This window comes from Sander lucioperca, chromosome 22 (genome assembly GCF_008315115.2).
Source record: "Sander lucioperca isolate FBNREF2018 chromosome 22, SLUC_FBN_1.2, whole genome shotgun sequence".
NCBI classification, from domain to species: Eukaryota; Metazoa; Chordata; class Actinopteri; order Perciformes; family Percidae; genus Sander; species Sander lucioperca.
The window spans coordinates 24059400-24085290 of NC_050194.1; the positions used below are offsets into that span (position 1 = coordinate 24059400).

The 25891-nt window shown below is 41.2% G+C and overlaps 1 protein-coding gene and 1 long non-coding RNA gene across 3 annotated transcripts in view; one reads left to right on the top strand and one right to left on the bottom strand.

Annotated features, from left to right (window-relative positions):
* Positions 1-17498, bottom strand: part of LOC116060938 (PH and SEC7 domain-containing protein 1-like) — an 89515-nt gene extending 72017 nt beyond the window's left edge. The window contains exon 1 of one of the 2 annotated variants that reach the window (XM_035997259.1): positions 17366-17498. The gene's annotated coding sequence lies outside the window, so the exon portion shown is untranslated. Of the gene's footprint in view, positions 1-5084; positions 5290-17365 lie in introns of those variants that run through there. The other variant, XM_031314695.2, reaches the window with a different exon arrangement.
* On the top strand, positions 290-19842 carry LOC118494224. Its single transcript, XR_004896310.1, has 3 exons — positions 290-301; positions 8013-8017; positions 19727-19842. It is a non-coding gene; the product is annotated as an uncharacterized LOC118494224 (long non-coding RNA).
* Positions 19843-25891: the final 6049 nt, after the last annotated feature.

Sequence of the window (25891 nt, forward strand, 5' to 3'; positions counted from 1 at the left end):
TGCTATAAACAAACATTTTACAACAATGTCGTACTTTTAATTGAGTATTTTCATTTTCTCCTACTTCCCTATTATACGTTTTACTTATCTATTTTTTATAGCTTTAGTTACTTTGCATATTTATATTGATTATACAAAATATGAATAATCTATGATGTATTAAAGTGGATAAAGAGGAGACTTGATTGATCCGGTGGTGAAATTCACAAGCTAGCTGCCAAATCAAATTTCCCCTGTTATTTTGGTGAAAGTAACTCAAAAGTAATGCAAAAGTAGTGTAACGCATTACAATTCAGAGACAGTAATATTGTAATATAACTAATTACTCTCAAATGACAGTAACTAGTAATCTATAATGTATTACATTTTGGAAGTAACTTGCCCAACACTGTTCAGCAGCTGTTTAAATTCAAATACTTATGTCTCTTCTTAGCTTCCATGGATACACATGGGTAAAAAAAAAAAGACTTGATGGCAGAGTTGTAAACTGAAGGACAACATGTTAAGCAGCACCACCTGACACACCCAACCTAAACACAAGAAGCCACAGCTGCTTGATAATGATGACTCATCCTCTTGTTGTCCTTCTGGGACACGATGCTCACAACACAACACAACACAACACAAGGACACACACACACACACGGATAAACTCCATCGGGTCTCTAGTCGGGCGTTTACGAGTCAAATCGCACAGGTAATGAAACCCCAGGCAGCATGTGCAGCTCTAATATTAGCTCCGTGGATATGATCGGCTGCAGGTTGCGTTGGTGGTGGTGGTGGGGGCTCGTGCTAATATTAGCTCTCAGCTCTGCTTGTTGCTGGCGCTGTGCACTAGCAGTTATGATTCCAGCAATATGACTAGATGATTAAGGTAGCAACACATTAAAGCCCTGGAGGATTAACAGGGTATGTATGAAGTTAATGGGTGACAAGGGACGTTCACAGTGCAACATCCAACCCCTCATTATCCGCTCATGACTATTTATTTCTCTACATAATATTAGGTTACATCACACTGTATTTGGCACAGCTGCTTACTCATGCGAATTCCCAAGAAATGGCAGCAGGGCTCACTGTCACACCCAACATACACGGCTCGAGCTCGATGAACTTCCTTCCACTCGCACTGAATCGTAATTAACCAAGCGCTGACTACAGGATCAGGAGGATGAAGTGGAATTAAAGAGGCGAGTGTCAGAGCTGTCTTTAGAGAGATGAGTTTTTGTTTGCGTTTGACATGAGGCTGTCTCGCTCTCCAGCTCTGTTCCTTTTGCTGCCTTCAAAGACACATTCGGACAAAAGAGACGGGTCCTCTGACTCATGCAGAGGCACAGAAAGTGTGTGAGAAGAAAGATGCAGAGAGGCTCACTGGTGGAGAAAAGAAGGGAGAGACACCACATTGGCCGTGACCTTGCTGCCTCTACAACTCCTCCGCTTACTACCTGGCATGCCCGTTGTAACGGGGTTTTTTTTGGATTTACTGACAAAAAGCTAACATGCAGCATACAAACCCCAGTGTAATTTCTGCATGAATGCACCTGGGGATGGACAGATAACATGCAGCCTCACTCTCACTACTGAGCACTGTGTCACTCTTTTTACATGAGCCTATTTTTTTGGTTTTGAAATGTAAAAGTAAAGTTTTCAAGTAAAGTTATGTCTTTCCTGGTTGCACTCGTCTCTGAGCTGCCATGTGCAGGATTAAAAAGAGTCTTCATAGACGGCACAGCGCTGTGGACATAGGTCTGGCTACACCACAGATGCATTCTGGGATAGGAGATAAAACCGCTCTGCGTTGTTTACATTTCTTTAAACCAATCACAATCGTCTTGGGCGGCGCTAAGCTCCGGACGCAGCGACGGTGGCTCCGCAAAATAGTCTCGGGAAGGAACTTGTTTTGGTGGAACATTTGCACCCCGTGAAAGAAAACGTCACATACAATATTAAATGAAGTTAACTGTTGACACAATACAGTAACGTGAGCTATTTAAATTAGTTGGATACATAGTTTAATGTCATTTGCTCTTACCAGTGTATCTCTGTGTGTACTTCGTCCACAGCAATCCTCAACAGTCAGTCCCAAAACGTCCCTGTTAGAGAGGAAATACTGTAAACATATTCTTTGTAAATCTTTACAATCATTCACTGAAAGAACCGAGCAGACCTGCCTTGTTGCACGATCCACATTTTCTTCAAAACTAGCATTTAGCTCACTAGCTTTAATTTTGTTGTTTCCCAAAGCGAAGGGATTTTGAGAACGTCAACACACAGAGCGCAGAAGCGGAGGGGCAAAGCCTTACTTTATCAGTCTTTACCCTGGAAATGTACTTCTGTTGATCTAGACTAGGAAAACCAGTAATAAAACATTTTCTTGCAATATATATTTCCAGTTTGTGATTCCCAACCTGCAACATCTTCACCATCCAAATGAAAGTGACTCACATTTCAAAGCAAATCCCAGCAGGGGACCTTGCTCAGCCTATCATCTCGTGTTGTACTAAACGGGTCAATGTAGACAACTGCAGAGAGGGCAGCAGCCCAGGGACACTGATGCAGCCATCTAACACAGTAGCAGAGATAATAAACGCCAGGCTAGATAAATCAAAGCCAAAGAGCGTTGAGACCAACAAACAAGATCACTAGCAATTTATCATTGTGTGTGATTTTTTTTTTTCATAACATCTTCAATACTTCAGTCGACCCCTAGCTTTTGACTAGAGGTCGACTGATATTGGTTTTCAGGGCCGATATCGATACCGATTATTAATAGTTAATGAAACTGATAAGGCATATTTGGAACCGGTATGCTTTCACAGTAAAAATGAAAATCTTTTAGTCAAAATTAACAAAAACGTGTGTTTAAATGCTTTAAGCAAGTATGTAATAAAGCTGAAACTCTAAACATAATACACAGTCAAAAAAATCAAATAAAAACAAAAATAGCTTCCTGGAGTTTTACCATGATAACCGTGTGTTTGCAATTTTTGCAGACTGCTTACAGAGTTGTAGCGGAGCCAAAGTAGCCCACTTTTTAATTATTAACTTTATCGGTAAAACAAAACACTGATACAGATAATCTGCAAATTGCCCAATATCGCCCCCGGTAATCGGCCAGGCTGATAATTGGTCGATCTCTTCTATTGACAAACTATGACTAGTGTGACTAACGATGGTTTTCATTATGGATTTATCTGTCTAAATGACCCTGAGCTGCTTTCTTCACTGTACCAAACACAGCTAAATGAAAAAAAAAACATCATCTCTCCTCTCGAGTGCCTGCACAACATTAGCGCTAAAAGTTACAAACTACATATCATGATGATATATAACAGTGACACTTGGCGTCCTGATCATGTCGATGATGTATTTATTTCATTTCCAAAGCTTTAAAAAGGTCCCATGGCATGAAAATTTCCCTTTATGAGGTTTTTAACATTAATATGCGTTCCCCCAGCCTGCCTATGGTCCCCCAGTGACTAGAAATGGTGATAGGTGTAAACAGAGCCCTGGGTATCCTGCTCTGCCTTTGAGAAAATGAAAGCTCAGATGGACCGATCTGGAATCTTCTCCTTATGACGTCATAAGGGGAAAGGTTACCTCCCCTTTCTCTGCTTTGCCCACCCAGAGAATTTGGCCCGCCCATGAGAGAGAGACATCATGGCTTGCAAACAAGCAAAGTGGCAGCACATACTAAGGAAAGCTCATTGTGGGACTGGCTCTAGTGGCTGTAATTCTGCACCAAGGCTGAATTTCGGGAAATAGACTTCAGATACAGTATTAGGGGACCACTAAGGCCTATATAAAAGAGACTTCAGATACAGTATTAGGGGACCACTAAGGTCTATATAAAAGAGACTTCAGATACAGTATTAGGGGACCACTAAGGTCTATATAAAAGAGACTTCAGATACAGTATTAGGGGACCACTAAGGCCTATATAAAAGAGACTTCAGATACAGTATTAGGGGACCACTAAGGTCTATATAAAAGAGACTTCAGATACAGTATTAGAGGACCACTAAGGCCTATATAAAAGAGACTTCAGATACAGTATTAGGGGCACCACTAAGGCCTATATAAAAGAGACTTCAGATACAGTATTAGGGGACCACTAAGGCCTATATAAAAGCATCCAAAAAGCAGCATGCCATAGGACCTTTAAATTATTCAGTTAAATGTCAAAAGTAGATGAAGCTGTGCAGACGACTGAGCTGTACATCAGCACCATCAATAAGGACACCTACATCTGTTCAAATGTAACATTGTCATGACAAGTCTTCTGTTTCAGTAACTGGCGTGAGCTAACATTCATAACTAAATGGTGGAGTGTCACCATACAGTTGAATTAGAGGTGTCCGACAAAGCCATACTAACTAAGGGAGAGGCGTTGAGCCAACCTAGTAATGTTGATTAGTATATAAAATGGAAATGATTCGTGGTGTCCTTGTTTTGTCTCACCAATAGTTCAAAACCCAAAGACATACAATTTACAAAAAAAAGGAGCAAATCCTCAAATTTGAAAAGATGGAACCAGAGAACGTATATACAAAAATATATACGGTTATTAAAAAAACGTTTAAATATCGGCAAATATCAATCACGAATCAGATCCTCCCTTTATATATTTGCTGAAGCTCAATAATGATAATAATTATCACTCAGCCCGGGTGTGGAGCTAATTGTTGATCACAAGCGACCCGTCTTAAACACCGGTGGCACGGCATGTACTGACATGCTCACATGGCTTAATTATACAAAAATAAGCAGTCCTTCATTTTCACACACAATCTCTCATTCACACACACACGCGCACACACACACACACACACACACACACACACACACACACACACACACACACACACAAAAGTGTCACACTTTCTTCTGCCCATTAGTCACTGGGTTCATAAGTCTGACAACATGACATGCACATCTGGATCATCTGTATCGTGGTGCAAAGCTCCCAGCCACCTCAGCTGTTGTTTATCCTGTTTACCCTGATCTGGCAGCAGAAAACCAGAGACACTCACAGCTATTTGTACTGTAGACACACAAAATCTTCTTCTCAATCTCACACTCACCTCTCCTCCTCTCACAGCCGCGTCCCCCGTACAGTATTTACACCTCCCACATGGTTTATCTTTTCTCATCCTTTCTGTTATTCCTTCTTCCTTCCTTCCCTCCTTCCTTCTTTCTCTCCAGCAGAGCAGTGCAGACCTGTCTGACCAGCACAGCCAGCCAGCCTCCCTCCTCGCCTGCGACGCTCCCACTCAGCCAGTTAGCAGGCTCACATCACCTACAGCCCTGCCCCCTTCCCTTCCCTCTGCCTTTCACATACATGCTGAGTCAGTGTGGAGTAGTTAGTGCTGGTATGGGGAGGTGCAGCAAGGAGCGAATGTGCATAAGACAGGGGAGGGAATCAAATGTTTTAAGGCACAACCAGGACCCCTCTCCAAGTGGGATACATGTGGTCTGATCTGCAGGGCGGCAACATCTCAAGCATGTGAACCCCTCCTTCCAAACACTTCAGGGGTAAATAAGATAAAAAAGTAAATATGCTAAAGAATTAAGAACTTTTACAAAACATGTTAATTTATCACATGAAGAACAACATTCCAGATGATATATTTACATACAAACACGTGGTTACGGGAATTTTACATGTGAATTTTTGCATGTTTTTTGTTATTTATAAATGACAACACACATTAATTAACATTTCTGTTAATGTGCCAGTGTTAGCCAGCCGGACGTTTTAAAGGCTTTGTTCCAGCTTTGGGTCGGTGAAGTGTTGCAGAATTTTAAAGACTTCCTAAAAATTACCTGCCTTTACTGTGCAACTAAATTGTATTTCATTTATGTTTCGAGGGAAACGTATTTTGTCCCGGATTACGTTTGTCTTTGGGGTATCACAAATAGGTTTCGAGTCAAAGATCGAGAAGTCTGCATAGGGAGAAGGTCGTGATGGGCTGCGGTTTGTGTCTTGTGTGAAACCAAAAGTAGACATTGACTTGGTCACGTATCTACATCAAGTACGTTATGTTAATTTAATTGATGTATATAACTTCAATTTTGTATCAAAAATACTTATTTGAACCCAAACCAAGTCTTTTTCTAAACCTAACCAAGTAGTTTGGCTTTAATTCACAACAATAACCACGTTTAAAAGCGTAGTTTCTGTCTCCCCCATGAGGAATTCTAAGTAATGACAACAAAACTGTCGCTGGCGCGTTCACATGATACAAGCCTTCCGTGATCGCGCACGTGCCCCTACCCCTCCTCCTCAACGCAGTTGCTAGTAGCCAAGGAGGACACGGAGGATTAAAAAAAACATAATGGACTCTTCAGAAGAGGTCATTATCTTCCCTCAAGTTTCTGCGAGGGAAAGTCACCGGACGCCACGATCTTCTGAACATAGTCATACTGAGAAATACAGAGAGAGTTGTGTGGAGCTGATAGTCTTAATTAGCTTTGTTGCAACTCATTTGGCAACGGCTTGAATGTAACGGATGTTTATTAATATCAAAAATGTATACACTAAAGCTTTACAACAACGTGCGCCGGTCGCTGGAAAATACAATGTAGTTACGTTGTATGGGAACCTAATTTTTTCAGAGACAGGGTGGCACGAGCAGGGATGGCTCTCGAGACCCGGCTCTATTAAGGACCCGGTTCCAAATTTCTCAAAACCCGAAAATCAATAAGGTCCGAGCTTATTGATACTGATATCAAGACTAGTGGATCATATAACGTTATGTCTAAAAATAGATCCGTGCGCGAACAGGACAAATGATTTACAAGATCAGTGTGTGCGTAAAGACCATAAAGACTAGCCTCCCCTGCGCAAATCATTCAAAACATTGTCGGACCGGTTACCAAGAGCACCGCTCTGTGGACTGCCTAATCAGCTCGTTAAAACAAAAACAGAGACAGAAGAAATCAAACAGTTACAGACTCACAGTTTTTGCAATAAAAGCAATAATTGTTCTGCTAAGATTACGAATTTGTCGTCTCGTCTTTCCACCAAATAATAGAAAAGAAGTATCGATAATGGTATCGATAGAGACTCGGATCGTTACGCAGTCTTGAAAATTGTATCAATATAAATAAAAATGAACGATCCCCATCCCTAGGCACGAGCAGATAGATAAAGATAAAATATGACAACAAATGTATTATTTATTTTATTATTATAGTAAACTTAATTTTCTCTCATCGGTCCTGCCTCCTGAGATTGCTAAGCGTTATTGGTGATTCCGAATTTTATTCTCAAATGTTGACTTTATAACTGTTTTTAACCGTTTTAAATCTCATGTTGTTTGAAGATGCCATTCTGATGTCTTTCTTCATTAATGGTCTTATGGTGTTTTTATTGTGGTGAAGCCAAAGACAATAAAGTTCCTAAAAAACAAACTAACTTTAAACTAAACTTCATAACTAAAGACTTTGCCTTTAAAAGAAAAATCCAAACCTGCCATCTTTACCTCCAAAATCTGACAGAACTACAGTATGTCGACAAAATTATATGGACACGTATAGTAACAGTACTTTGTGTACTTTTGTTCTGGGGCCGTAGTTCATGGTTTAGCAATGTTCAGCTGTTCACAAACCTTCGACCATGTTATGTAACATCTATATTTGGCACATAATGTCAGTGTTTTTTTGCTTTATGTTATATTTTGTGCCAGTTTTTAAATAATTCAATAGAGCATAAAGAGTGACATCATAGTTCCTCTGAATGCTGCGGAAGTAAATAATTTTCATTCAAATATTCAGTAACAAAAGTTTTTTTAAGAGGGACGAAAAGAAAAAAAGAGTGCCATTTGTGAGATATGATGTATCAGAGACCTCTTATAGAGTCTGAAAACATTAGAGAGAAAGGAGCGGCTCGCTCTCACTCCACTGAAATATTAAAGAGAAGCAAGGAAGCAAAAAGAAAAACACTTTTCCACTCTTATTTTATCTTCATATGAACGTACATGTTGACTCAACATCCACACTAGCTATAGGACTTGTTTCATAAATATAAAACTACCTCTAATCCCTGATTCACTGAAGGTTTTACACAATGTTGTTGTTTATGACCCAATCCAAGCACAAGTTATAGTTAAAGCTGCATTCAGTAAAGAAACGCCCCTGTATTATATAAGACTTTATTACGGACTCATGGTCCAATGAAATGACAGCACAATACACACAACGCTTAATACATAATCCAAGAGGCATAATACAATTTCATGATATAAAATATACAAATATGTATTTAAATACCTCATCTATACTCATAAAATTAGACATTTGTGCCGGTGTCTCCATATCTGAGACTGACAACGAACAGTACTGAATGTGATGTTGGATATGACCAAGATAATCTCGTTCATAGACGCATCAAGTCGTCGGATAAATTTGTACACAAGATTTCTTACAACAGGTGGAGTGTATTAACTCGTGCAGACACAAACATCTCACTAGCACTACCCCATCTAGGCCTTTTAAGTAGTATTCTCAAAGCATAATTACATGCTACCTGTAATCTTTTCATGCTTCCCTTTTTGTAATTAACCTACAAGTGTGCAGTATACTGTAGGGCTGACAGCTATAGTATACAGAGGTGTACGATACGCTTTAAACAATCCATTTTTACAGCATCAGAACACATACTAAACTGTCTGTAACATCATGCCCTAGATATTTCACTCTGTTACAGACATCGAGATTATTGCCTTGATGTATTAATATCTTAAATCACAAAATAAAGCTACAAAACTCCACTTTGGGCATCCACCCACTAATTGATATTCTACAGAGAGTACAAGGCAAATGTTTCTCTGTATAGCAGAAACTGAGACTGTGACATGCTAACGGTGTATTTTTGTCACCATCTCCACTCCTGACAGGTACAAGGAAAAAACACGTTTCTGTCTGAGGAGACGTTATAAAGGAACGCATGTAACACATGTAACCCCAGAAACTAATGTACTTTTAGCTAATGATGCAATTAGCTTTTGAAATAACGCTCCGTTTGTACTGTAGCTAGTAAGCTAGTTAGCTGGGCATGCTAACGATTGCACATTACGTCAGAGCGAGAACTTCTGAATTCATTCCTTACACGTTAGCTCTTTTGTTTTTGGTCTTGAAAAGTAAAAAAAAAAAAAAAAACTAAAAACACAACCGTCTAAACTCTTGAAATGCTGAGTATCTTTGTCACTAAAACCCCCCCACAAACACCGTTACCAAACTTTCTTTTTATGCGATGCTTCTGCTTTTATTGTTCTACGCGCATGTAAAAGAGTGTAAACAACTCTGATTTGACCACCTTTAAGTAAAGGTTGACTGACTGACTGAATGAATATTAGCCTATAACCATTATTTATTATTTAGCTGCAGTTTAAGGGGATGTCAGAGGTAAAGGAGAAGGAGACAGGAGGGAGCCAAAGAAATAAACTGCAGACAGATGGACATTATTGGAGGTAAAAGGTCAAACACACTCAGACATAAACAGATACAGGCTAAGATAGAGACATAGATAAACATACATCCCACTGTGACTGTCCCACATTAAGAAAAATAAACACATTAAAAGAAAAGTTTGGTGGTATTTGATAGTTTCTTATTGTCAACAAATCTAAGCATTGTAGCATTTGTATCCTTTGACCTCCACTCAGCCCTTGGAGCAGGCAGCTCGTTCATCTAAATAAAGCCACAGCAGAAACGTCAGCAAAGTCTGGCGCTCAACATACAGCATCCTCCTGAGTAGAGGATCACGTCTGACTCTGAGTAACAATAACAGCTAGTCAGGTCCTCTAAGAAGAAATGAATCAGGCAACCTCACAGCTCAAGCAGCTTATATTTACAGTACTTATAGTAATACCTTGAAAAGCTTGGAGATGTTTGACCATGACATGCCTCTGACGTGGGATTCATCGATCAAAATCTGTTCCTCAAAGTCTGGCTCAACAAAGCACTAAAGTCAACAGTTTCCCTCTGTGAGTGTATGAGATTACAGGTGAAGATGACATGCAGCGATCATCCCATCTCTGCAGACTGCACCAAACACCACCAAGTCAGCTTTTACACCGAACAGCAGCGTCAGCACTCCTGAGGCTGAGTCTTTAAAAGCGGGGAGCCGCTTTCAGGAGCCGCTAGGAATGTCACACAACATCTTGACCGCTGCTCTATTTCAGACAAACAACGTTAAGGACAATCAAATTAAATGATTACATTGATTGCCTCCATCAGTCAACGGCGAGCTTTGTGAGTGAACTTGAGAGTCTTGCTGAGACAAACAATGGCACTCATTGATCGATGGGGAGGATGTTTTAAAAATAAACTCCTTGGATGTGACAAGTGGAGGATTAGGATTGGAGCTCCTCTTTCTTTCAATCTCTTCTTCACTCCCCACAGAAGCCTACATTTTGTTGAGTGGTAAAACGATTAGGTGAGCGACAGAAAATCAACCGATTTTCCTTAACTTTCGGTCAAGAAAGTCACTCCTCGACGCAGCGGGCCAGGGTTCGACTCCGACCTGCGGCCCTTTGCTGCATGTCATTCCCCCCTCTCTCTCCCCTTTCATGTCTTCAGCTGTCCTGTCAAAATAAAGGCCGAACATTGCTGGTTCCATGGTATCAGAATTGTACAGTCACCATGGAAACATTAATTGGTCATGTGACAAGAGCTGGGAAGATTGGCAGAAGGCAGCCAAGTGACAGACTCTGATCTAATGGAAATCACAATGTCCCAAGGGAGATTTGGCTCAGGCAAAAGGCTGCCACGTAAAAGTAGATACAAAACGATACGTACATGGACAGACATTCAGGATCACATGAAAATCCATCTTGTCAGGGGCACGTCCAGCCCCGAGCCCCCAAGCACACTGCCTTTTTCATTACCATGAGTTTACATATACGTCGCTGCTTATTGGATAACATCTCTGACACACCCACCAAACGAGAGAAAACATACCTCAAAGCCGTTGCATATTATTTCACACCATTCTGAGGAAATCCAGAAACCGTTGCAAAACGGCGCACACAGTTTTGAGATTGAACGTGCTCCAGGCTTCAAGTTATGCGTTTGTTTCCGAGCTACTGATGAGGAGTTTCTGGCTGGCGGTCACGACTGTTTGTTCAAAACAATGGCGGACATGACAGACAGATGGTTCATCCAATCACCTGCCAGGTATTTTTTTGAAAGTGGCTGCCCTTTTTCAAACAGTTTTTAATCAATGACAGCTCCTCGGATGGTTCTGTGTAACAAACCATCTGGCGGATCAGGTTAGGAAGCTGGAATCGTCAGACAAATTCAAGGAACGGCAAGAGACTCGGTTTGTTTATGACCACAAACCGGCTACGTGATCCACGTCATGTCCTGCGTACTACACGCTCTACCCAGGAGCCACCCCTCGTTTAAACCAAACGGAGGATTTCCTGTAAGTGAGAACGGGTCTGACACAAACTCAGACAATGTCCTGTGGTGTGCTACATGTGTCAAAGGGAAACTTGAGACAATGCCTGAACCTGATTTGTCGGACATTGTTCGGAGTTCATCTGGGAGAAAACAGCTTTAGAAAAAGAAATCCTTTCTCATCTCTGTACAGCTGACCAATCACAGCGTGAAGTGTGAATGTTGGATTAGCGGTTTCATAAAGTTACAGAAAGGGCCGGACTCAGCCCCCTCCAACATTTTATATCTTCATTCTTTATATTCCCTCTCGTCCCACTTTGTATTGCAACTGCAGCAAATACCTGCTCCGACTATTCACACAGGAGATGTTTAATTAGATCTCAGATTCATCACACTGTATTGTCCATCTAATGTAGAAAGTACCTATAATTAGATACACAGGATAAGGATGTAAAAGAGCAAACTGCAGCAATTTACCTCAGGATAAATAAAGTTTTATCTTATCTTAATCCGACGTCAGAAAGGTGTGGAGGGAGTCGGTTTCCGAAGTTATTTTACCATTCAACAAGCAGTTCTGAAGAGGCATACTGGACACTTAAAAGCTAAAAAAGATACTAGAATTTTTCCTTTAAAGCAGAGGATTTTTACCCAATAAAAAACCGTCTAAATATTTAGCGGTGCATAACAGAGCTTGTGATTTATGTAATTCTACTTGATTGAACCCCTTGGAACTAGATAAACTGTGATATCACTTGCTGCTGGACACACAGTGAGACATTGTGGGCTATCAAGCGTCAGGAAAATCAATTACTGGCATCCAAATGTTACCAAACAGCCAAGACTGAAGCCTGTATATCCCCCATACTCATACAGTATTGCAATGTTCCTGAGTGAGCAGCACGACACAACGGGAAGGCATTTCAGATTCAAATTCAGATTAAAATATCCTCATTCAAGCATGTTAAAACATAAAGGAACAAAATGTGTAACCCAGACCCAGCAGTGTACACAATAAATTACATTTGCAGTGTTTCAGCTAAAATAGACCCTCTAAATAAATAACACCTAAAACCTATAATAAATAGAACACACAGTTTAAAAAGAAATGTCAGCATGTTAACGAGGAGAAAGTGCCTCTACAACAGATTTGCGTTTTATTAATCACACAGGATTTAAGCCACTGCAAAGCGCTCCATCTGCACCGAAGCCAACACACAGAAAAGGCCTCGCAGATTGGAGTAGCTAGCAGCAGACGACCACTCATTATACGAACACACAGCAGGATTGTAAAATGCTAATGTTCGCCATCATCACACATGCTCACTCCCATCCAAATGCTAAAAGGCCCCTTTTCATTGCCAGCGCTCTCACCTCTTAAACACTCCCGCTATCACACCTCTGAAAACGTATATTCTTGGCTTTCAGCGCTGGATATTACGAGCAGAAGACACAGCATATAGCTCTTCATTACACTTACACTGATTTTACTGTTGTGCTGGCGAAATCTGCTAGTTCTTTGAAACAAAAAGGCAACCAAAAAGCTGTGAGCAAATGATGACAAAAAGACAGAGGCGGTAGTGAGAAGGAGCAAAGAGTGAGCGAGTGTAGGAAGAAGTAAAAACAGACGTGGGAAGGAGACAAAAACGGTAATTCAAGACCGCTTTGCTCACTAATGCTGTTTTCTCAGCACCATTAACAACAGGAGAACAGAGGGGCTGAGTGACTATCTAAATCTTTCAATAAGAACGGATGGGAGCCCAAACATTGTTAGCGCTAACCACTTTGTTATCACAGCTCTCACACAGGCATGTGTGTGTGTCCTTCCTACAACACAACCTCGTATCCTCTAACTGAAGGATAAGCAGGCCGATATTCTGTGTTTTTATTTTTGTCTAGGGCTGCAGCTATTGTTTTCATTGTTGATTAATCTGTTGATTATTTGTTTTATTAATGAATTAAGATGACGTCCTCAAATGTCTTGTTTTGTCCACAACTCAAAGATATTCAGGTTACTGTCACAGAGGAGAGAAGAAACTAGAACAATATTCACATCTAAGAAGCTGCAATCAGAGAAATTTGATTTTTTTTTCATAACAAATGACAAACCGATTAATCAATTATCAAAATAGTTGGCGTTTAATTTAAAGGTGCACTATGAGTTCCTGCATGACGTCACTTCTGTTGATGATCCAAGTAAATACCAAACAACACAGAGCAAGCTCGCCCCTCCCCCCATGTTTCCGTAACTGTCATGACTAACTGACTAAAGGCCGTTACAGACCAACCAGACGGCCGACCGTTGGCAGAAAAGGCAGTTGGACTGATCAGTCTCCCCGAGTTGGTCAAAAAAAAGCCTCAGAACACACCGAAGAGACGAGACGTAATACGTCTCCTTAACAGCAGGCGGCGCTAATCTGTATTGTCGCCCAAAAATGACAACCGGCAGCTGATTGGACGAACGCGTCACATGGATCTGGCTGCTGCTTCCGGATTTTGGATTTTTCGAACGGCCATTACTGGCGACTCATTCAGATTACGATCTCATATTGTACTAAAATAGTTCACTGAAATGTGTTTCTGAAAACATTTTAAGAGAGAAATAGGCCGTGCAGTTGCTGAATCTGTCTTCATTTCAGATCGACAAAGGTCAGTTTAAAAGATTTTCGTCAGATTTTGAGAGGCTCATCTGCTCGCCATTTCCGGGTGACTGCCCTGTCTCCGACTGAGCATGTCAGGTCGGCCAAAATGAAGGCCGACGGCTCCTCCAACGGACGACGGCACGGAACACACCGACCAGACTCGAGTCACCGACCTCGCCAGACTGTCCAACGGCCGATTATTGGCCCGGCGTGTAACTGCTTTAACTCTCACTGACCCCCACCCCCTCCCCCAACCATCTTGTCGGTGATTGGCTGGAACGTGGTTTGTTGTATTTTGGTGCCCAGCCTGTGCCTCTAGTGTTTGTCTGACGTTTACGACCCCTGTGTTGTCTCCAGAGACCGGGCTGTTTCACGGTGTGTTCAGGGGGCAGGCAGCTAGCGGATCAAGGAGAGATGCCTACGATTTGAGACAAAAATGAAATCGCGCTGAAACCATGCAGGAACTCATAGTGCACCTTTAATAGTTGACAACTAATAGATTCATCTTTGCAGCTCTATTATTGTCACTTCATTTAATAATAAAACCAACAATGACTTGATCCTGATGTACCTTCTTCCTCTGTGCCGTTGAGCTTGGCTTAGCTCTGCGGGGAGACGTTAATCTCTGCCCCACACCTCTTATTTCTTAATTTGTCTGATGTTGTTGTGCTCATTGACGCTTGTTTGCTGATTCAGGCTGTTACGTTCCAAGCTACAAAACAAGGCCAACACAAGCTCTGTTTATGAGGTTAATAAGGTGCCAGTAGATTTATCACATTGTTCAACGACTGCAGGGAAAATGAAGGGTTCGCAATCATTAAAAACATTGGTGTCGTGGCCGGGTTGGCTCAGTGGGTAGAGCAGGCGCACATATACTTAGAGGTTTAAGCCTCGACGCAAAGGTCCAGGGTTCGAATCCGACCTGTGATGATTTCCTGCATGTCTTCCCCCTTTCTCACCTAACTGTCCTGTCAAATAAAGGCGGAAAAACCCAAAAAATATTATCTTTAAAACAAAAATATTGCTGTTAAAGATTTGTTCGTACGTGTACTCAACACGTCTGGAGTACGTCACTTGCTACTCAAAATAAAATTGAAGTTATTCTGACTGTCAGGATAATACACATCCTGCTGCTGTTAATATTCACTAGATCAACAAATGTGTGTTCATCTGCAGCTGAAAGTAGTCCCCAACAAACACAATATTTCCTCCTATTTAAGTAACGTTTGATAAAAACTACAGGTCCCAGGTGTTTAAGGAAATTGCTGAGTCTTTTTAATACATAGCCTTTAAATATAAAACTATATTTGTGACCAATTTTTAAAGATTTACATCTTCAAGGACAACGTAGGATATCTTACAAAAGGTTATGCACAATTTTTCGTGCTTTGTCCTGCAGTCCAGAACCTGTTTATGCAACAAATCTACTTGGTTAGGTTAAAATACCACAGCGTTTTCAGCAAGCAGCAGTGTTTCCAAATGTCTCCGTTTTAAGAGTTCGGAAAGGCCAGAATAGTGTGGACGTGAGGCGTAAACGTAGCAAAAGATATTACTCTTTTTTTTTTTTTTAAACCAAAAAGTAGTAGTGTAGATGTAGCTTTGGTCTTTGACCTTGTCCTTCAACTTTTTCACTCTCGTGAACTCATTTAGCAATCCGTGATCAACTACACAAGATGCTGAAATTGATCCTGGTTGTCAACAGCAATTAAAGAACTAAAGCAACATGACGTTTTCTATCTGCAATGTAACAAACACATGCAGATCGAGTGTGCAGCTGGTTCCACAGAGAGAGAGATGCTCTGACAAACAGCCCTGCAGACGTGATGGAGTCGATGTGTGTTTCTGTGTGTGTGTTTTACTTGTCTCCAGGAAAGGTGAGAAGAATAGAGTCTTTTTTCTACCCCCACCGTGCGTTCACTGAAAGTCTAGACTGAGCCCCAGATGGGGGAATTCATAAACTGCAACAAATGAAGACAAAATGCTTCCAGCTGCCCTTGGTGGCCGGCGGGGAATGGATCTGCTCTCCGGTTTACTTACTGGGGGGGGGGCATTTGAAAGAGTCTTCAACCGGACATGCAGCTCTGTCCTCTCTGAGCTGCAGAGAAGACACTTTTCCTGCAGTGTCATTTATCATCAGGAGCATGCATTCGTATACAGCCAAAGAATTGGGTTTCATTAGGGCTGCATCTACCAATTATTTTCATTATTCATTCATTTTCTGACTATTTTCTCAATTGATTATTTGGTTTGTGAAATGTCAGCAAATTCGGAAAATGGCCTTTACATTTGACCAACTGTTCTATCAAAGAAGATAACCGGAATACAGTATATTAAAATTTGAGTAGCTGGAACCAGTCAATTATTGTTAAAAAAAAAAAAATGTTCCAGCTTAATTTTTCTTCCGATCGACTAATCGATTAATCGGCTAATCATTTCAGCTTTAGATCTAATTTATGTCAAATCTAGAAAGGTCTATGAATGGATGAACAGTTTGTGCTGGAACCAGTACATTTTGGTTTATAAAAAAAAAAAAACAGATGTTGCAGATTAATATACTGTCCAATCGACTAATCGATCGTTTCTGGTTTAGATTTCATCCATGAAAAAGCAAGAAAAGTCTTTGAATGGATTAAAAAGTTTGTTTGTTTTGACTGATAAACCAAATTATGTAATGCATAAAACATCTGCAGTAAGATAGCACTATTTTTTGCATTAATTCAAAAATGAATTCACATTATTTTAGGCAAACATAGACGTAGGCCAACGGATACCCCAAAATCACCTTTTAGAAGATATGATTAAAAACAAAGCAGCTCTGCATTCACCTGTGTGTGTGTGTGTGTGTGTGTGTGTGTGTGTGTGTGTGTGTGTGTGTGTGTGTGTGTGTGTGTGTGTGCGTGTGTGTGTGCGTGTGTGCGTGTGCGTGTGTGTGTGCGTGTGTGTTCAGGTGCACACAAACTTATCTAAAACCTTCTCACGTACACACTCACCTTAGATTAAACACACTCACAGTGCCAACTTTTCCTGCCAAGGGCACGCACAGATGCGTCAATGGCAGCCGTGTTTGTGAGGTGTCTCCCGGGGGCTCTGCCTCCTACAGGTCCTGCTGGATGTGTCAGTGATGCAGTGCACTCCCTCTCTCTCTTTCTCTTTATCTCTCTCTCTACAGTACGTGGCTCAAGTTGTGCACTTAAATACTGCACGTATCCGAGGCAGCAAACACGCAAAAAAAAAAAAAAACCGCAACGAGCTGCTAAAAAAAAAAACGTCATTCCTTCACTAAGACGAACGCGGCTGGGTACAGAAAGGTGTCTACTCACCAGAACACGGGATGTTATCTCTGGAGCAGCGGCAGCGTTTTTCTCCCAGAGATGATGATGAGATGCTGCAAGTGCAAATGAGACACTGCGGTCCACATATATATCCGCTTCCTGATCCGTGTGTGAGTGTGTGTGTGTGTGTGTGTGTGTGTGTGTGTGTGTGTGTGTGTGTGTGTGTGTGTGTGTGTGTGTGAGTGTGGAGGGAAAAGGAGGAAGAGGAGGAGGAGGAGGAGGAGGGGGGGAGTCTGTTTCACGTCAGGTGGAAACAGACGCGATGAAATGTACAGATCTTCGTCGGTGTCTTCACTGTCCGCCTCAGCTGCTCAAACATCTCAACTCTCCCACTCTCCCTCTCTTCGTCTCCTCTCCTCCCCTCCTCTCCAGCCTCCCCTCCCCAACCCACCGGGCTGGGCATGCCCAGACCACTTTATTACTGGTATCAGCAAGGTTTTGTTTCAACATTGGGGGGGGTGCCCATTATATGCTATATCCAGCTCCAAAAAAAGACTAAAAGTCGGAAGTTAGAACGGAAGTTCTAACCATCTCGTCTCATTGGTGTGAACTGACAGGTTTCAGAACGATGCAGAGAAGTTGCAAGTTTCAACTCGTCTTGTCGTGACTCTCTGGTCTGAACTGGGCTTTGGTAAACTTCTGAAAACCTTGAAAAAATGTGTAAAAAAATTTCATAAAAAGCGACAAACTGCTGCTTCTGGAGCTCCAGCCCTGAATGTTTTCCCAAAAGCCCCGAATCTTTAAAATTACTAAAAAAAAAAAAACCTTTTTATTTTCCCTCAGTCTCTCTGTCAATCAATGGAGCAGAAATGTTTTGTGAACTCTACTAAAAAAATGGTTTAAAGGTCCAATGTGTGGGAATTTCTCCAATCTAGCGTTGAGATCATATATCGCAATCAACTCTCTGGCGCCACGCAGTTCAAAGTACGTATTACAGCTACGGTAGCCTTCACGCTTCAAAAAGCCGGTCTCTTGCTATTTTCAGTCTCCTTTTTCTTTTTCTGGGCGAAGAAGAAGACTCCTGTTCCTGAAATTTGGATTTTGAATACGTGTGGTCCTCCATGTTTCCTTCTTCAAACTTCCCGGGGCCGGGAAGCTACGATACCCATTAGCAGCGTTAGCAGCACCGTATGTTCTGTATGTCCCTTACCGGCTAACGTATTTCAAGATGGAGCATGAATATGGAGCGTCTACCCCAGTTCATGCAAATGCAAATGTAAAATGTCAAGCCAAAAGGGATACTTGGAATTGATGGTGGTGGTAAATATTCATGAAAAAGGACAAGTATGTGAACGGGCAACACAGATTTAGATAATGAACAACGTTACACACTGGACCTTTAAAGATTTGTAATGCTGTTTATGCAAAATGTCTATACCCTACCAATGTTATGTAACTTAAAAAATAGAAACATCTGACAGTTTTCCCCCTTTGTGGCAGGAGTGAAAATGAGTCATCCTCAACATTTGTTATGTTCTGGTTTCAAAATGAGGAAGACGTTTGGAGAACAGTTAGATATAAAACAGGATGTTGGCTCTACAGGATGATTCTTTTCCTTGACAACTATCATGTTTTCCCCAAATGATGTGCAGATTTTTAGGGATTCTTTCTATTATCAAATTGCTTGAAAAATAGTGCATATTGCTGCCGTAGATGGAGCACGCCCCCGGACACCCCTAGGTTTGGGCTGAGTTCTGAATGTTTCCAATATCTGGCTCCGCTGCTGTACATATTTAAAGTACAAGGTCTTCATGCATGAGAGATTTAGTTTGAAGGTGATAGAAATGATTCTGCATGCACACCATCAATCAAATCTGTTCAGGTGTTTACTGGTAATAATAAAACTGATGATTTCATTCCACGGGGAAATAAAAACATTCCCTCTGAGATTAAAGTAATGCTGAGACACCTCGGCCCTTACGTTGTCCTCTGGAGTGTAATGGCCTGTCTGCCTGTTTGTGGGATGATGAGCTCATCTTCATATCACTGTGACCTGAATGTTAATAGACAGGAAGTACTTTGAGGGAATAAGCTGCCCTACATAGACAACATGAAATAACTATACACATTATGTAGGTAAAAATGAGTTAAGACAGACTTTTTGACATTCTGTTTTACTAGACAATAATTATTATGCCGGCAGTCAGCAGTTGTGTTCATTATAATTCCTGTTATAATCATTTTTGGAGGAGTCCTACTAATGCACTGACTGGAAAATTGATCATTTAGAGCAAAGGTGTCAAACTCATTTTCCCTAAGGGTCACACTGGAAAACCTGTGAGGGTCCGGGTTCGGCCCGTGGGCCTTGAGTTTGACACATGTGATTTAGAGATACGATCCAGCCGATAGTCATGGCAGCTTGTTGGAAATACGATCTCGTATTTTACGAAAATAGTTCACTGAAATGTGTTTCTGAAAACATTTTAAGCGAGAAATAGGCCGTGCAGTTGCTGAATCTGTCTTCATTTCAGATCGACAAAGGTCAGTTTAAAAGATTTTCGTCAGATTTTGAGAGGCGTTCGTCACTCATCCCGCTCGTTATTTCTGGGTTAGCACTCCACTAGTCTGACTGCCCTGCCCTCCGACCCAGCATGTCAGGTCAGCCAAAATGAAGGCCAACGGCTCCTCCAACGGACGACGGCACGGAACACACCGAACAGACTCGAGTCACTGACCTCGCCAGACTGTCCGACGGCCGATTATCGGGTTGGTGTGTCAGGGCCATAAGACCACCTTCCAAAAAAGCCAAGTCTGCTCTGATTGGTCAGCGTTTTCCAGGGTCTTTCCCATCTGCGTTCTGTGAGTCTCTGCAGCATCATTGCAGCCGGGGAATGACTGAATGTAACGGCACTGTAGCAGCACATTCTACCAAAATATTGTACAGTTGTGACATCACAACCGTACAGAAGTCCTGACGGCTCGTTTAAAGGCACAGTTTCTGAATGCGGGCTGTGTGCATTTCTCAGTGGATTCAGTGTTTTTGATACTTTCATAGTATGTATATAGCACCTGTCACGGAGCGGTTCAGACTTGGACCCAAATGCAGAATGACGCGATGAGAGGGCAGCAGTTTGTATGAAGGAGTTTAATGAAAAACACAAAGAGAACTTACAAACACTGATCTGGTGATAAATCTAAACCACAGGGGGAAAACTGGAACACAGAAATACAGCAGCACAGGCAGAGACCTCTCCACAAAAGAATGACAACGAACCAACACCAGGCACAGAAAGCTGTTGTGTTCATGGACATCGGAAAAAACATTTTTCCCAGTGAAAACATCACCATTAACGTCACTTCCTGTGGGAATCAGAGGTGGGAAACTCGGGCTAGATTTTGCTAACAGAGTTTCCCAGTTGGTGACGCGTTGTTGACAACTGACGTTTGATGTAGGCGAATTTGGTTCACTGAACATATTTCAATGACAATAAACTGTTTATTGTGGACAAACGCTTCTGCCAAGAAACATACACAGACATAACATGTTTCAAATTATTTATAAATAGGCCCATGTATAAAAAAACCCACACCTTATCCGTGTCCTTTCCCGTTCGTTGTCCTGAAGATAACACAAACAAACACCTGTCCATGTGCTGTTTCTATGCTCGTATAAGAAAACAGCAGCAAATCTTTTGTTATTGTGGCCTCCATGTTTTCACACACCTGATGCTCTCGGCTACGTCCAACAGCTGGTGGCAGTCATGCAACAAGTTGTTATGCCAAACGCCAATATAACAAAAGAAGAAGAACACGCATCCCGACCATCCTAACCATGTGAACGCTGGCAGTCGGAAAAACAACGTAATCACGGGGGCGGTCCCTGTTATTCCGAGGTGGCAATCAATTCACAATTTATATCCTACAGCAACAACTGCTCTAATACGAGTTCAATATGTTTCTACTTCTAAATTGGCCTCAAAATTTTAACAAAGTACACAGTTTCCATACAACGTGTGTTAAAAGTATATATCCATTTACCAAACGGAAAGGCAGTGATTGGCACAACAGGCAGCAAAGTACTCTGATCCAACAGAAATCAAATTTGTCAGATTGACAGCACTCTAGCCTAATAGATTGCCCCCCTCTCTCTACACCCCCCCTGGGGTCAAGTGTTTGGGGATCCCTGCTGCATTGGACCATGGAGCAGCATCACCCTGCTCTCGGCTGCCGCCTGCAGGGAGAGAGGGAGGCTGTGTGATGGAAGTGGATCAAAGTACAGCAGCCGGGCAGTGGGGGGGGTCCAGAGTGGCAGCTGCTGAAAGACACGTCTGTGTTCGAGCTGTTTTTACTACAGACTCACAATAAGTCTTCTGCTCCTCACCAGCTGCTCCACTTCCACACTGAAGTGCAGTTAAGTCTTCTTGTTAATCAATCTGACGGCTGCTGTGTTCATTAGAAATAAATGACTTGTTGGGGAACAGCGTGTTCCTGCTCTTTGTCATAGCAGCTCATTATCAGGCTGAGGATCTCCTTCATGCTTCGGCCAGCAGATGGCCCTAAAATGTTCATTCTTTGTTTTAACCACAGAAGATTTTTAACTCAGCAGTGCTAGAAAATTGGACCCAAGTACTGTACTTTTGTTTAATTTTGTATTTCCATTTGATACTACTTTATACTTAGGACAGTTTAGAAGAAGTGTACTTCACAGCTATTATTTAGGAGCTACAGTTACTTTTCAAACTAGGATTTTACATGAGCTTTAAAACATTGTTTAAAGTGCTCATATTCTGCTTTTTGACGTTTTTCCCTTTCCTATTTTGTGTTATATATCTTTTTTGTGCACGTTATAGGTTTACAAAGTAAAAAAGCCCAAAGGGACTTACCATCTCCAACAGAAAACACTGTTCACAAACTGCTCCAAACAGCTCTATTGTAGTCCAGCCTTTACTTCAGAGACAAACGTGGTCACTTTGGAACACACATTATAATGCTCACCTAGCTGCTAGCATGGCACGCCCTCATACTCTGCTTCTGACTGGCTAGTAGTCCTTACCTAGGTACTGTCAGGGCACGCCCTCATACTCTGCTTCTGACTGGCTAGTAGTCCTTACCTAGGTACTGTCAGGGCATGCCCTCATACTCTGCTTCTGACTGGCTAGTAGTCCTTACCTAGCTACTGTGGATGTGCGACTCCCAACAAAGATGGAACAGAAGTGAGATGAAAGTGAAGTGAGGGTGAAAAGAGGAGCTGCAGCAATGTGAAGTACTACAAAAATATGGTATTTTTGGAAAATTAAACCACATAAACCTATTCTGGTACAACCTCTAAATACAATTATTAACGTTAAAATGAGCATAATATGAGCACTTTAAAACAAATTATCATGTTTAAAATAAGACCCATTCATACCGATTTAACCACCCAAACCAATGCTTTCACACTGATCTGGAAAAAGTCATTCATACACTCATTTGCTCCAGACTTGACTACTCTAACTCCCTCCTTTTTAGCATCAACCAAAAAACACTGTCGCCTCCAACTAGATCAGAATGTAGCAGCCCAATCTTGGCTTCTCTCCATTGGTTCCCTGTTTGACAGAATTGATTTTAAGATTTTACTGATCACTTTTAAAGCATGTATGAGTCCGGCCCGATATAGGACAGTTTGCAGCTTCAGATCCTCAGGTGGGGCCCTTCTGACCGTGCTGTCGCCATCAGGGCCCCTCGACTTTGGAACAACCTGCCTGAGGAGATAAGGGTAATATAAATTATTTTCTTAAAACCCATTTTTAGAGACTTGCTTTTATGTGATATATCTCTTTTATTGCTCTTTTTTTATTTTTTTTTTATTACTTTTACCCTTTTTTATTTGCATTTCTATCATGTGTTTTGTTTTATTTTGTCTTCTCACCTATGTTTTGCATCTTTTTTCTTTACCCAAATGTTGTCTTGCTAATGTTTGGCTCCACTGTTGAGCTCTCTGTTATATTGATTTCTGGATATCCTACCTTTGCCTTTGCTTTCTCTGTCAAAGCACTTTGTAAAATCTGTTTTTAAAAGGTTATATATACATTTATTATTATTCAGATAAGATCAGCTAATAAAGCCTGCATTAAAGAAGATATTTTGTTTTAGTTGTGCAGATTCTAATATTATCTACAAAGTTACAGTTAATGAGAACCTGAGACTTGACTGGTTACCTTTGCCCTGCTGATCATCCAGCCTTGATTCCTCTCCGTCACAACACTGAGCTAACAGAGGAGTGTGCTGCTGTGCAATCAGGAGCCTTATGTAACTGCACACCTAACTGTTGCAGGTGTGATGCAAGTGAGTCTCTCCCCTTTGGCACAGATAGATTGCAAGAGTACATCAATGAACAAATTCAGTTTAGTAGCAAGATACAGCTGAGGAACCATTTACGTGTGTGTGACGGCAGTTTCTGGATTTTATAAAGTAATAGGCCAACATCAAGGCTTAAGATGAGATTTAAGCGCAACTAATTATATTTTTATTATAAATGAATCTGCAGATTATTTTCTAGATTGATTGATTTGTCCTTTGGTCTATAAAATGTCCATCAAAGTTTCACAAAAGTCCAAGGTGATGTCTTGTCTGATCAGAAGTCTGGGTGCACACTAAAAAATGCACAAATATACAAGTCTTAGAATGGGAGTCAGTGGCCTAGAAGGTAAGAAAAAGTCAAAATATGTAAGAGACTGGAACTTGGTCAGCAGTAATGTGTGAAGAAACACTACATAACTTAAACTACGGGTTATCTTAACCCAGCAAAGAATTATTAGCCTACTACCAATAAGTTGGGTAATTAACCCCTAAAGTTGGGTGGATTCTACCCAACTTGCTGGGTCAAAGTAACATCGGGCGGGGTCACATAACCCAGCAATAGGTTGGTTTGACCCAGCTAGCAAATTGGGTCAGAATTAATTAACCTAATCTTTTTTAGAAGATTTTTTGTGGCCCTTTTAGGCCTTTCATTTTTGACAGGACAGCTTAGACATGAAAGGGGAGAGAGAGGACTGAACCTCTTTATATGGGCTACCCAGGTGCCCAGCACAAGGTTTAGGCTACTTGACTCAGGAAGTTAGGTTGTAGAATCATCCCAACTTGGTTGAGTCTGAGTCAAAGTGACCTAGTGTTGAGCATGAATGTATTATAATAATTATATAGCCCATATTTAATCCAACTTGGGCTGCAGAAACAACTCAAGTTGGCTAATATTCAACCCAGCATATTTTAGTGTGTGGTACTGGTGGTGACCCGACTGGACTCACTGGGAGTGGTCGGGTCAATGGGGTCAACGTTCTCTTCGTGTTGACATCATGACGACCGTCATTGCCATGCCCCGCCCCCTCCGCTTCCATCACTGCACGTTCGAAGAACAGAGAACGTGCACTCACTGCGTCAAACCGCAGAGTGACAGAGCAAAAAAACGGAAACGAATGATACCTTCACAATAAAACTTAGGACTGAAACTAATGATAAAAATACCAATGAGATTTCAATAGAGCCTAAAATGATGTCTTCAAATACCTTGTTGCTTCTCTAAAACAAAAAAACAATGGAATAGATAAACAAGCATGTGAGAAGTTGAACCAAGTGCATTTTTATTACATAAGTAGACTACTTAATTAGCTCAATCTTTAACCAAACTAGTCTTTGATTCTTTTTCTGTCAATTACTAACTCATTACTCATTAGTAGTAATTACACAGCATTATTGGAAGCATATTCCAAGCTGAGCTGAGCTGTTTTCTAGTCTGTGTAATAGGCTACATTGTGCAGCAGTTGCAGTAGGCCTACAAAGTAGGTAAAAGTGCAAATAACAAACAACAATTCAAAAAATATGTATTATTAATATCCCTTATCTGAGCCCATATATATATATATATATATATATATATATACCCCCTAACTAAAAAAGTGTCAATATTGCCTGACCTGAAGCATTAAAGGCTGCCAATATGAAAGGTGCTAAAGTGGTCTCTGAAAAATTTGACAAGGTTTCTTCACATAGGCAGTATATATAATGGACCAACAGATCCCGTTGCTCTGGACGGAGACCAGTGAAGGATATTAGAAGCACTTTTCCGGTGATGGCTGAGCGTTACTGAGCAGCCTCCAACTGAGCTTGAAGACGTAGATGTGACGTGATCAACGTGTCTGAAAGTTGGAAGTCTTCTGGTAGCTGTGCCAAGAGAAATCTCAATCATTCCCAATCTAGCAGAGACGGAGAGCGTAGGTATATGTAAGGAGATAACATAGACACAGGCTAATTATTGATCACTAAAATGATAGTTAACATTAGTAATTAAACTTAAACTTACTTTAGCTTCTCCTGTACTATATGGTAATTCCTGTACTATGCAATAGTAAGTCGCATGTTTATGACACAATCGTTAGCCTATTTTTATAAAAACGTCTGCTACGGAGCCATAATGTGAGATACAAGGTAATGGAGCCTTTTATACATTGTCGTGTTTCTTTAGAAATAAACAATGGACAAATAGAGTCTTTAAACTCTTCAGATGTAAAGTTATTCTCTGTCAAAGTGACACCA